Below are 9,852 nucleotides of genomic sequence, written 5' to 3' on the forward strand. Positions count from 1 at the left end.
TTCTGGTCGCCGCATCTCAAAAAAGATATAATTGCGATGGAGAAGGTACAGAGAAGGGCTACCAAAATGATAAGGGGAATGGAACAGCTCCCCTATGAGGAAAGACTAAAGAGATTAGGTCTTTTCAGCTTGGAGAAGAGACGACTGAGGGGGGATATGATAGAGGTGTTTAAAATCATGAGAGGTCTAGAACGGGTAGATGTGAATCGGTTATTTACTCTTTCGGATAGTAGAAAGACTAGGGGGCACTCCATGAAGTTAGCATGGGGCACATTTAAAACTAATCAGAGAAAGTTCTTTTTTACTCAACGCACAATTAAACTCTGGAATTTGTTGCCAGAGAATGTGGTTAGTGCAGTTAGTGTAGCTGGGTTTAAAAAAGGATTGGATAAGTTCTTGGAGGAGAAGTCCATTACCTGCTATTAATTAAGTTCACTTAGAAAATAGCCACTGCCATTAGCAATGGTTACATGGAATAGACTTAGTTTTTGGGTACTTGCCAGGTTCTTATGGCCTGGATTGGCCACTGTTGGAAACAGGATGCTGGGCTTGATGGACCCTTGGTCTGACCCAGTATGGCATTTTCTTATGTTCTTATGTTCTTAAAGGTTTGCTGACTAAGGCTCTAGGAGTGCCCCCATTCTTCTCCCTATAAACTCTCTCTGGAAAATTGCTGTTCTCTCCGTGTGAGCAGCTAGCAAGTGCTCTCAGGCAGTTCCAGGGCCCAGCCAGCAGGATGCGCATGCAGGATCGTGGACCATGGCCACCGTAGGAACCCAATTTCTGTGCTCCCATGCACTGGGAACCCCCCCATAAGCCGGTTCTCTGCATTTATATTCTACAGCAAAAGCTTTAGGGAGCAATAATCAAAGCGGCCCTCATGGTAACTTCTGCCTGTGGGGGGTTTGCGCCACGTAGGTTAAGGCACCCACACTGCCGGCAAACGCAGAGGATGGGCAATAATAAAAAAAACCAACCCACAATCTACCAGCAGAAAGGGCTTTTGTTATTGCTCTCCCCATGTCCACAAGCGTGGTGGAAAACCTTAAAACATCAAGGGTCAGGGGATCACCAATTATGCTCCCATCCTTGTTCAGTAGTACAAGACGTTTTGGGGGAGGGAGTCCCAGGCGTTGTCCTTGTTGTGACGAGTTTGTTGGATCTGTAGTACCATTATGTGGCCACTGGATGGCATTTGGTGTGATACTGAGCATCGGATGTTTTGTGTTTCTTCAGTTGTGGGACTCGTTGGTGCGTTAAGGGGAATGCTGGGGTGTGGGCCCCTTAAGAGAGAAACGGAGATGGTTAGCTGGGGAGAGGCCCGGGAAGTTATAAATTCTGGGCCAGATTGGTAGGAATGGCCCTTTCTGTGTGTGGCATGGAGGAAGAGAGGGACCTGCAGGATACAGGGATCCTGGAGTGGCCGGCCTGTGGGCTGGTGAGCCCAGGGACTCTCCCAGTATGGTGTGGGCCCTGCAGCAGCTCTTCCCCCTCAAGGAAGAAGGCCCATGGCTGTGGAGCAGGAGAAAATGCAATTCCTGCCCCTGAGGAAATGGCCCGGAGTTAGGAAGAAGGGGCAGCCGTGAGACCAAGAAGTACCCCAGAGGTGGCCGGAGCAGGGAGGAGACCAGGGAACTCCTGCACGCAGTTGGAAGGGTGGAGTCAGGAGGACCGAGGAGAAGGGCGAGTGTCCACGAAGGTGTGAGTAACGAGGGGGGTGGTGGAGTGAGAGGCCCCTGCGAACCAGGGATATTAACCCCCATGTACCACAAAGGAGTTTGGTGTTTAACAGGAAGAGGAGACTGAAGTGTACAATTTACCAGTCCATTTGTGATAGTGTAAGAGATTATATGTGGAAAGAACGATACCTGAAGGGTGGGGAATTTCGGGTCTTAGAGTATGAAAGGATGTAAGCCATAGAGTTCAGATGGGGGATTTCTGGGGGGAGTAACACCCTTGTAGGTGGGAGGTGATGGTCCAAGTTCTGGGATACAATATATCATGTGGTTGTCGGATGTTTAACTTGACTGAGTATCCCGTGCACTCTGATTTATTCCGTATAGTCTACATGCCTTCCATATGGTGTGTATATAGTTGCTGGCTGGGATTTGCCAGATGAATAACAGCTGATGTGTTTAAAGATATCCTGGAGCTTGTTTCATTTTTTCCCAGGTCTCAAGGGGCCAGCAAGGGGAAGCTCCCCTGGAGGTGCAGAGTTCATGGTGGAGGGGGGAAAGAGATGAAGAAAAGCGTTGCCCAGCCTGCTGCTTTTTATTCGAGGTTCGCTTCACCATCCATAGGACCGAGCTTCTGAACCCACAAAACAAATCAGAGAGACCGACCTCTGCCCTACCCAGGTCGCTTCCCTCATAAGAGGGGCTACATAATAAAGGACTGTCCTGAGTCATAAAGCTTAGTCCTACTGGCCCTAAATGCGAGCTGCTAGGATCACAAATAGATCCCCTTGGCAGACCCATTAGTCTGAAACTCTGACGGAACAAACAGCTGCTGGGGGGGGGGGGGAACCCCATCATCATCCTCATCGTTTTATTTATCCTACACTTCTCTAAGTAAAGACCTCAAAGAGTGCTGCAGCAAACCAGCATTTTCATTCTTAGAACCTCAAATAAATGAGAGCACAGCAAGGCGAGCAAAAAAAAAAGACATTGCGTCCTTAGAACATGCTAAAGGGGATATTCCACCCCAAAGAATGGGCACAGTAAGGTGAGCCATGCACACATCACAGGTACACCCGAAGTAAATAAAGAGCAGAGAACAGTGGGAGAAAAGGCCTTCAGAGTAAGGCAGCATGAAGGCCACCAACAAGGAAAAACAACTGAAGTGATGGTGTGGCGGAGTGGCCTAGTGGTGAGAGGAGCAGGCTGAGAGCTAGGATTCAAATCCCACTGCTGCCACTACCACTCCTTGTAACCATGGCCAAGTCACCTTCACCCTTCATTGCCTCCGGTACAAACTTAAGATTGTGAGCTCTCTGTGGTAGGGAAATATCTACTGCACCTGTTTGTAGCTTACCTTGAGCTTGGATTTGGAAAGGTGAATCGTTAAATCCGAAATTCAAACGGGCTAATCATTTCATCTGTGACCAGAAAACTGCGATGCTCAGGCACCTTGCTGAATCATTTCCTCCCACCTGCCCTTAAACTCCTCCCAACTTTACTGAAAAGACCGAGCTCAGAGGGACTGTCCAGTGTCAGCATCCCCACTGACTTGAGTTTCACTTTCCCCAATGCGACCTGCTCCATGGGCAAAGTAATGAATTTATCCTATCTGTACATATCCATAGAGCTTCCCCCAACTGTGACGGGAGCTGTGCTCTCGTGCAACGCAAACCTTTCCCCTTATTAGTCCCGTGAGTGGAGCATCCACACTGCACTTTCACCATGGAACTGAAACCTTGGAATTATTTAGGGTAGCCAGAGCTGAGTTTCTGCACTCTTTTATGGTAAATAGTTATTGGTACTGAGTTCTATTACTTTTTCTTGTATTTTTTTTTTTTTTTGGGGACCAGCAATTTCCTCCTGGTCTGTGAGCGTTTTGCTCAGTTGGAGCCATTTGTAACAACCTGGGGATTTCCCCCTATTTTTATAACCTTCCTGAGCCCAGCCCTTCCAGTGATTGGCTGGGAGCCATAGACTGAAATTCCTAGCTCCTACCAGTAGGTGTCACTATTGAACTCTGACTGGCACTCCCTCCCCTCAGGCCCAGGAATCAAACCTGCACAGCCCTTGCCACTGAGTCACTAGACTGGCCCGACTTTTATTAGTTTTTTTGTTGTTGGTTTTTTTAATAGTAGAGTTTCACAGGAGCTGAGTCTCAGCACTTTCATTACAATAGTAGCATGCAGGAGTGGGGTGCTAGCGATTTCACAGCAATAGACCACTAGCATCTTCATTAAACTGCAGCAGGAACTGACTAATCCCTGCATGCATTATTTATGCAGTTATTACGTGTAATCAAATTTTAATTAGTAGTTTGTGATATGATGTTAATTAACTGAAAGTGCTGTTTGGGTGGGATGTATGTATGATGTATGAAATATGTTTGCTTGAATTGTTTATGTAGTTCGTGTTTTGATTTTATTTAAGGTTTTACTGTTGATTTAATGATGAAATGTATTTTAGATTGTATGGGCATGCATTTTTAAATAAATAAAGACAGTTACTTTATAGTAACAGGAAGCTCACAACCTGTGCCCAGCACAGCTGAGTCCTGTATTTAATTCACAGACTATGGCAATGCAAGTCTTTTTGTCCCATCTAGGACATAAGAAACCCATGTAACGGTTCCCGTCCTGGAATCAGATTGGTATAACCATATTCATTATTAGGCATTTTGGCATTCCTTTCCTCTTGTAGGAGAGATCCAGTGTGGTGAGCATGTCCTGGTTTTTCAGGGCAACCAATCTACTGCAGGTTAGTATGAAAGCGTGGGAGCCGAGCTGCTGGGACCGATTTCTGTAAATCCTCTTGTCTCCCGCTAAAGGAGGCCCGGCCTCATAACTGGGCAGGCGTCCTGCAGCCAGAGCAAGGGGAGGGAGACTGGCGGCTAATGGGGCACCTGAACTGGGTGGGGGGACGGCTGGCCAATGGGGTACCTTGGCCGATTTAAACTTTTGCCAGGAGCCAATGAGACAGGAAGGCCTCTCTGAGCTCAAGTACATTCGGGGGGGTGGGATAGGGAGTGGTGGCGCATTAGCTGACAGAGGGCTGGAGAGGAAGCCCTGACCTCCAGCTCAGAGGTCAGTGCAGACCTCCACGTGGCGATTCCGGCTCGGGTGCAGCAAGCAGGAACAAGAAGATCCAACACTTCCAGCGAGGGAGAAGCAGCCGAAGGAGGAGCAAGCTGATCCGAGGAAGTACTCGGGAGGAGCAGTCCCGGGCCTTCCCTTTCTGAGCTACAACAATCGTATCTGGCGCAACCACCAGGGAACTTTCTTCCTTGCCGCAGTTGATCTGCCCTGCTCCCTTCTCCTCTCTTGCCCGCCCCCCCCCCCCCCCTCTTCCCTTCCCCTCTCCCGGTTTCTGTCTTCCCCCCCTCTCCCGTCTCCCCCTTTCCTCATCCCATATCCCATCTCCCCCCGCTCCACCGGGCCCCCACCAGCTGCTCTGGAGCCTCTACGGGGCCCCACTCCTTTGCCCCGGAGGCCTACCCCCTCCCGCCCCCGCGGAGCCCCGCTCCACCGATTCCCCCCCCCCCCCATGAGAGCATGTCTGTGTGAACCTAAGAGAGTGTGTGTGTCTCTGAAAGCATGTGTGCATGAGAGCATGTTTTGTGATCCATCATATGTGTATATGTTTATATGTGTTAGTGAGTAAAAAGACTGTTGCGCCGCCCCCCCCCCCCCGGGCTCTCGGAGCCCAGCTCCACCGATTCCCCCCCCCCCCCCATGAGAGCATGTCTGTGTGAACCTAAGAGAGTGTGTGTGTCTCTGAAAGCATGTGTGCATGAGAGCATGTTTTGTGATCCATCATGTGTATATGTTTATATGTGTTAGTGAGTAAAAAGACTGTTGCGCCGCCCCCCCCCCCCCCGGGCTCCGGAGCCCAGCTCCACCGATTCCCCCCCCCCCCATGAGAGCATGTCTGTGTGAACCTAAGAGAGTGTGTGTGTCTCTGAAAGCATGTGTGCATGAGAGCATGTTTTGTGATCCATCATATGTGTATATGTTTATATGTGTTAGTGAGTAAAAAGACTGTTGCGCCCCCCCCCCCCCGGGCTCTCGGAGCCCAGCTCCACCGATTCCCCCCCCCCCATGAGAGCATGTCTGTGTGAACCTAAGAGAGTGTGTGTGTCTCTGAAAGCATGTGTGCATGAGAGCATGTTTTGTGATCCATCGTATGTGTATATGTTTATATGTGTTAGTGAGTAAAAAGACTGTTGCGCCGCCCCCCCCCCCCCCCCCCTCCGGGCTCCCGGATCCCAGCTCCACCGATTCCCTCCTCCCTTTTTTTTAACATGCACCCCGCAGCAACCTACGCCCCCGCCCCCCCCCCCAGCTGCCCATGTGGCCTCTTGCGCCGTTCACCCCGCGCGATTTCGCGCCCGCTGTTCCCTACGATGGCAGGGCCCTCACCGGTGCATAGGGGGATGTTTCGTTGCATAGGGGGCACGTTTTGGTGTCGGGGGAGGGGGAAGGGGAGGAGCTGAGCACCAATGATTCTGCATAGGGGGGAAAGCTTGGGGGTGGCTGTACGCAAAGCATGGCGCAGACCGAGATGATGGCCGGTCTGGGGGTGGCCCAATGAAGGCCTGGCATAAACAAATAAAGAAGCGTGGCCCGCCAGGCCAGGGGCGGGATGAGGTGGCAGCACACACTGCACGGAGCGGCAGTGGCCACAGTGGCATTCACGGAGCGGGATGCCAGTGGTTGGTGTTCCACCTTCACGGAGCAGAAGGCTGGAGGTCTGCCGCCTCAAACAAATGGGGGGTAGGTAATAGCATGTTGTTTTACCGATGGGGCATAGGCCAGCTTTATTGCGAATGTTAAGCTTGTTCAAAGTATTGCTGGTTGTTGATGTTTAAGCTAATGACGATTGGCTGTGGCTCAATAAAAGAGAATTGTTTGCCTCTTTGTGGTCAGGGATTAAGGGCGGGGAAGGGGTGGGATGCCCGGAAGCTACGGCTTGCCCAGGTTAAGGGATGCATCTCATATATACCCCCGGCAGAGGGAATCAGTCCAGCATCCCTGAACCCGGTCCCCTTTGCTAGCCTATCTCTGCTTTGCATGTCGTGCTATGGCTGCTGCTCTTTTAGTCTGTATACAATGTGGCATTGTTGTCTGCTTCCAATATCTGAAAGCAATAAAACAAATTTCCTGCTAATTCCAAGCCAAGTGAATTATTTCCACCTGCATGAGGGGCAGCAGGGCTGGGCCTGAAGGCTGTTATCCATCGTGCACATGCTTTGAGAGGCTTGTGAGGTTGACGTGTAAAGGAGGTGGTCTTATACAATTCACCTTTTCTTTAATAAAGAGCACCATACATTGAAATGTTGTAAAGCAAGATTTGTACATTTATATATACTTTTTTATTTTTACTTCTCCTCCTCCAAGGTCTCTCACCTTACCGTGGTACTGGTGTAGCTTTCTGGTTGTCTCCTACTTAGCTTCCCACATCACCATCTGGTGCGGACCCTGCCAATTTGTTCCTCACAAGGAGATCAGAGTAAGACAACTTAAACCACTGTATGTAGGCAGGAGAGGTGTAAGGCAACGTCCTCTTCAAACGTTTGGCAGAAGCCCATAAATAAAAGGAGATTTTTTTCCTTAGGTGCATAGTTGGCTAGGCTGAAAGGAAGCTGGAGATTTAATGGGTCCCAGCATTCTTCTGACTGTTCTGTTCAGTAGAAGCTGAAAAAAATTACTTTTTACTAATAGTATATTCACCTGCATGGTGAAAAATAATTATTTTCTCAGTAAAGATTTCCTTTTTGTCTCAGAAAATGTGTCCCATTTTACTTTGAAATTATTTAATATATTACCCATAGCCATGCCTATCAGCAAAACTCCACAGTAGAAATATACTTTTCTCTCTAGTGAGAATTCTTTTTTTTTAGGTCATAACAGACATCCAAAGCAAACCATATACTCACAGCCATATTGAAAGAGATGGCTCCGTTGAGATCGGTTCCTTACATTAAAAAAATATAGCCCTGATACAGCATAAAGCGAAATGTCAGGGAAGCCTTGCTGAGACAGCTGTTGCATATCTGCAGGGCCTAAGGACTGCCTTCCCGCTCCTCCCTGTGACCTCATCAACAGCCGCCCGCTGAGCCTATTTAAACTCAGAGGCACCGCGCACAGATCCTTTGTAAAGATTTGGAAGGCTCCTGTTGGGTTTGTGGCATATTGTGGACTCTTGGTCGAAGTGGCGATGACTCCTCCCATGGGGAGGGGCCCCGTGGGGAATCACAATGATTGGCTAGACTCTAGTAAGCAGACACTGAGGAAAGAAATACTGCTATTGAAGAGTTGAATCTTGCCCAAGGAACGGACAGAACTGTAGTCCAACGATAACAGTGAGCTCAGACAGTCTCTGTAGTTGATGATCTCACCCAGATGTAGCAAAGGTGCGGTAGTGTTCTGCAGCACGGAATAGGCTGAGCACCTGAAGGGTGGAATGAAGAGAGCTGGAGCGTAGTGATACTCACAGTGCTGATAACTTCCTTAGGTGGTTGAATGAAGAGTGGGACCCGAGGTCCGAGATGCAGGATACCCTGAGTAGAGTAGGCCCTCGAGGAGCGAGTACCTAGGAGTGTTGAGGGTTCCTGAAAGAAAGCAGATAGGACCTCCGAGGAGTGGGTGTCCTTAAGGTTAGGCAGATTAACCCTGGAGGGCGAGTAGTAGAGATGTGCATTCGTTTATTACGAATTAGGCAATTTCAACGAAAGACCCTGGAGGTCCAGCGGGGGTCCAGAGTGATCTCCTGCACTCAGGCCGTCGGCTGCCAATATTCAAAATGGCGCCGATAGCCTTGCCCTTACAAGGGCTACCGGTGCCATTGGTCAGCCCTTGTCACATGCTCCTACCATGTGACAGGGGCTGAATAACTGATAGCCTCATCAACATGCATTTACATGTGATGAGCGCCATTAGTTTCGGGGGGGGGGGGGGGGGGTGTTGGATGCACGTCGAAACGCATGTCCAGCTGCGGATAAAACAATGCGCTTAGCCGAACACACTTTACAGTATCGACCTGTTAGAGTCTACTGCTTCATCCTTAAGTTCTCAAGTTACAACTGCTCAATCCTTTATTAAGGATACTTCATTCATAAACAACTTGCGTTTTTCGAATTTCCCAGTCTCTAGGCTGCTCTCAGCACGTGAGCTGCTTAAAAAATTGGTGCAGGAAATTTTGAGTACCTCTAGTGATAAAGAAATACTGATAAAAGCACGATAAAAATCTAGTGCTCCAAAAGTTCTTTAAAAATAAAGATTTCCTTTTCTGTGGCCTAAAAACCCCAAGCCTTCCCTGACATCTCCAGGAATACTCAATTTAGGAGGAAGCAGATTTTACATTTGAGACAATGGCATTGTGGCTTTGGGAGCCACATTCTTCCTTAAATTCCCTTGAAAGTGCCTGACAACATTTCAGAACAGTAACTTTATATTTCTTGATCCAGCTCATTGGAAACTTTCCTAGTGGATAAGGGTGGTTGATTGGGAAGATGGTAGCAGCTGGTTATAGGAGAGTTTTCATACTGGGATAACTTATATTTTCTCTCTGTTAAGTGGATGGATGCACTATTTTTCCTTTTTTTTTTTTTTTTTGTTGTTTTTTTTTGACAAGCTTCTCACTTTTCAGTGAGGACTGGGTTATTGGAATACTATGTAATACGTACTATGGAGCGTTCGAGATTGCTACTTTTGGTTATTTTCTTTGTATTTCAATTTGTTTGCTTTTCTAACCTCATCGCTATAGGATGTTAAGAATTTAATAATATAGATTTAAAAAAAAAAAAAAAAAATGAACGTTGGCCATCGTCGGCAAAGTCGAGGCCTTTTCGGCTAAGTTAAGACTTTCTCAAACGGCAGCTGAATTAAAGGCTTGATCTAACCAGTCCACCTTCTTTGGAAAATCCATACATCTTCTGGACTGTCAAGAGAAGTTTCCTGTGGATTATTAAAGATAAGTGCCATTATATTTGATATTCGCCAAAAGGTCTAATTATTTGGAACGTTTTCTGATCATCTCAGTTTTTCATAGAAGAGTTTTTTTGAACATATGTGGATGACAGACTATGGACTCTGGAAGCATGGATATAAGAATCAGTGCAGATATTCAAACAGGATCTGCTTGGTTATTTGCTATGGATGTGTGGCAAGTTTTTTTT

This window comes from Rhinatrema bivittatum, chromosome 18, assembly GCF_901001135.1.
Source record: "Rhinatrema bivittatum chromosome 18, aRhiBiv1.1, whole genome shotgun sequence".
In the NCBI taxonomy this organism is placed as follows: domain Eukaryota; kingdom Metazoa; phylum Chordata; class Amphibia; order Gymnophiona; family Rhinatrematidae; genus Rhinatrema; species Rhinatrema bivittatum.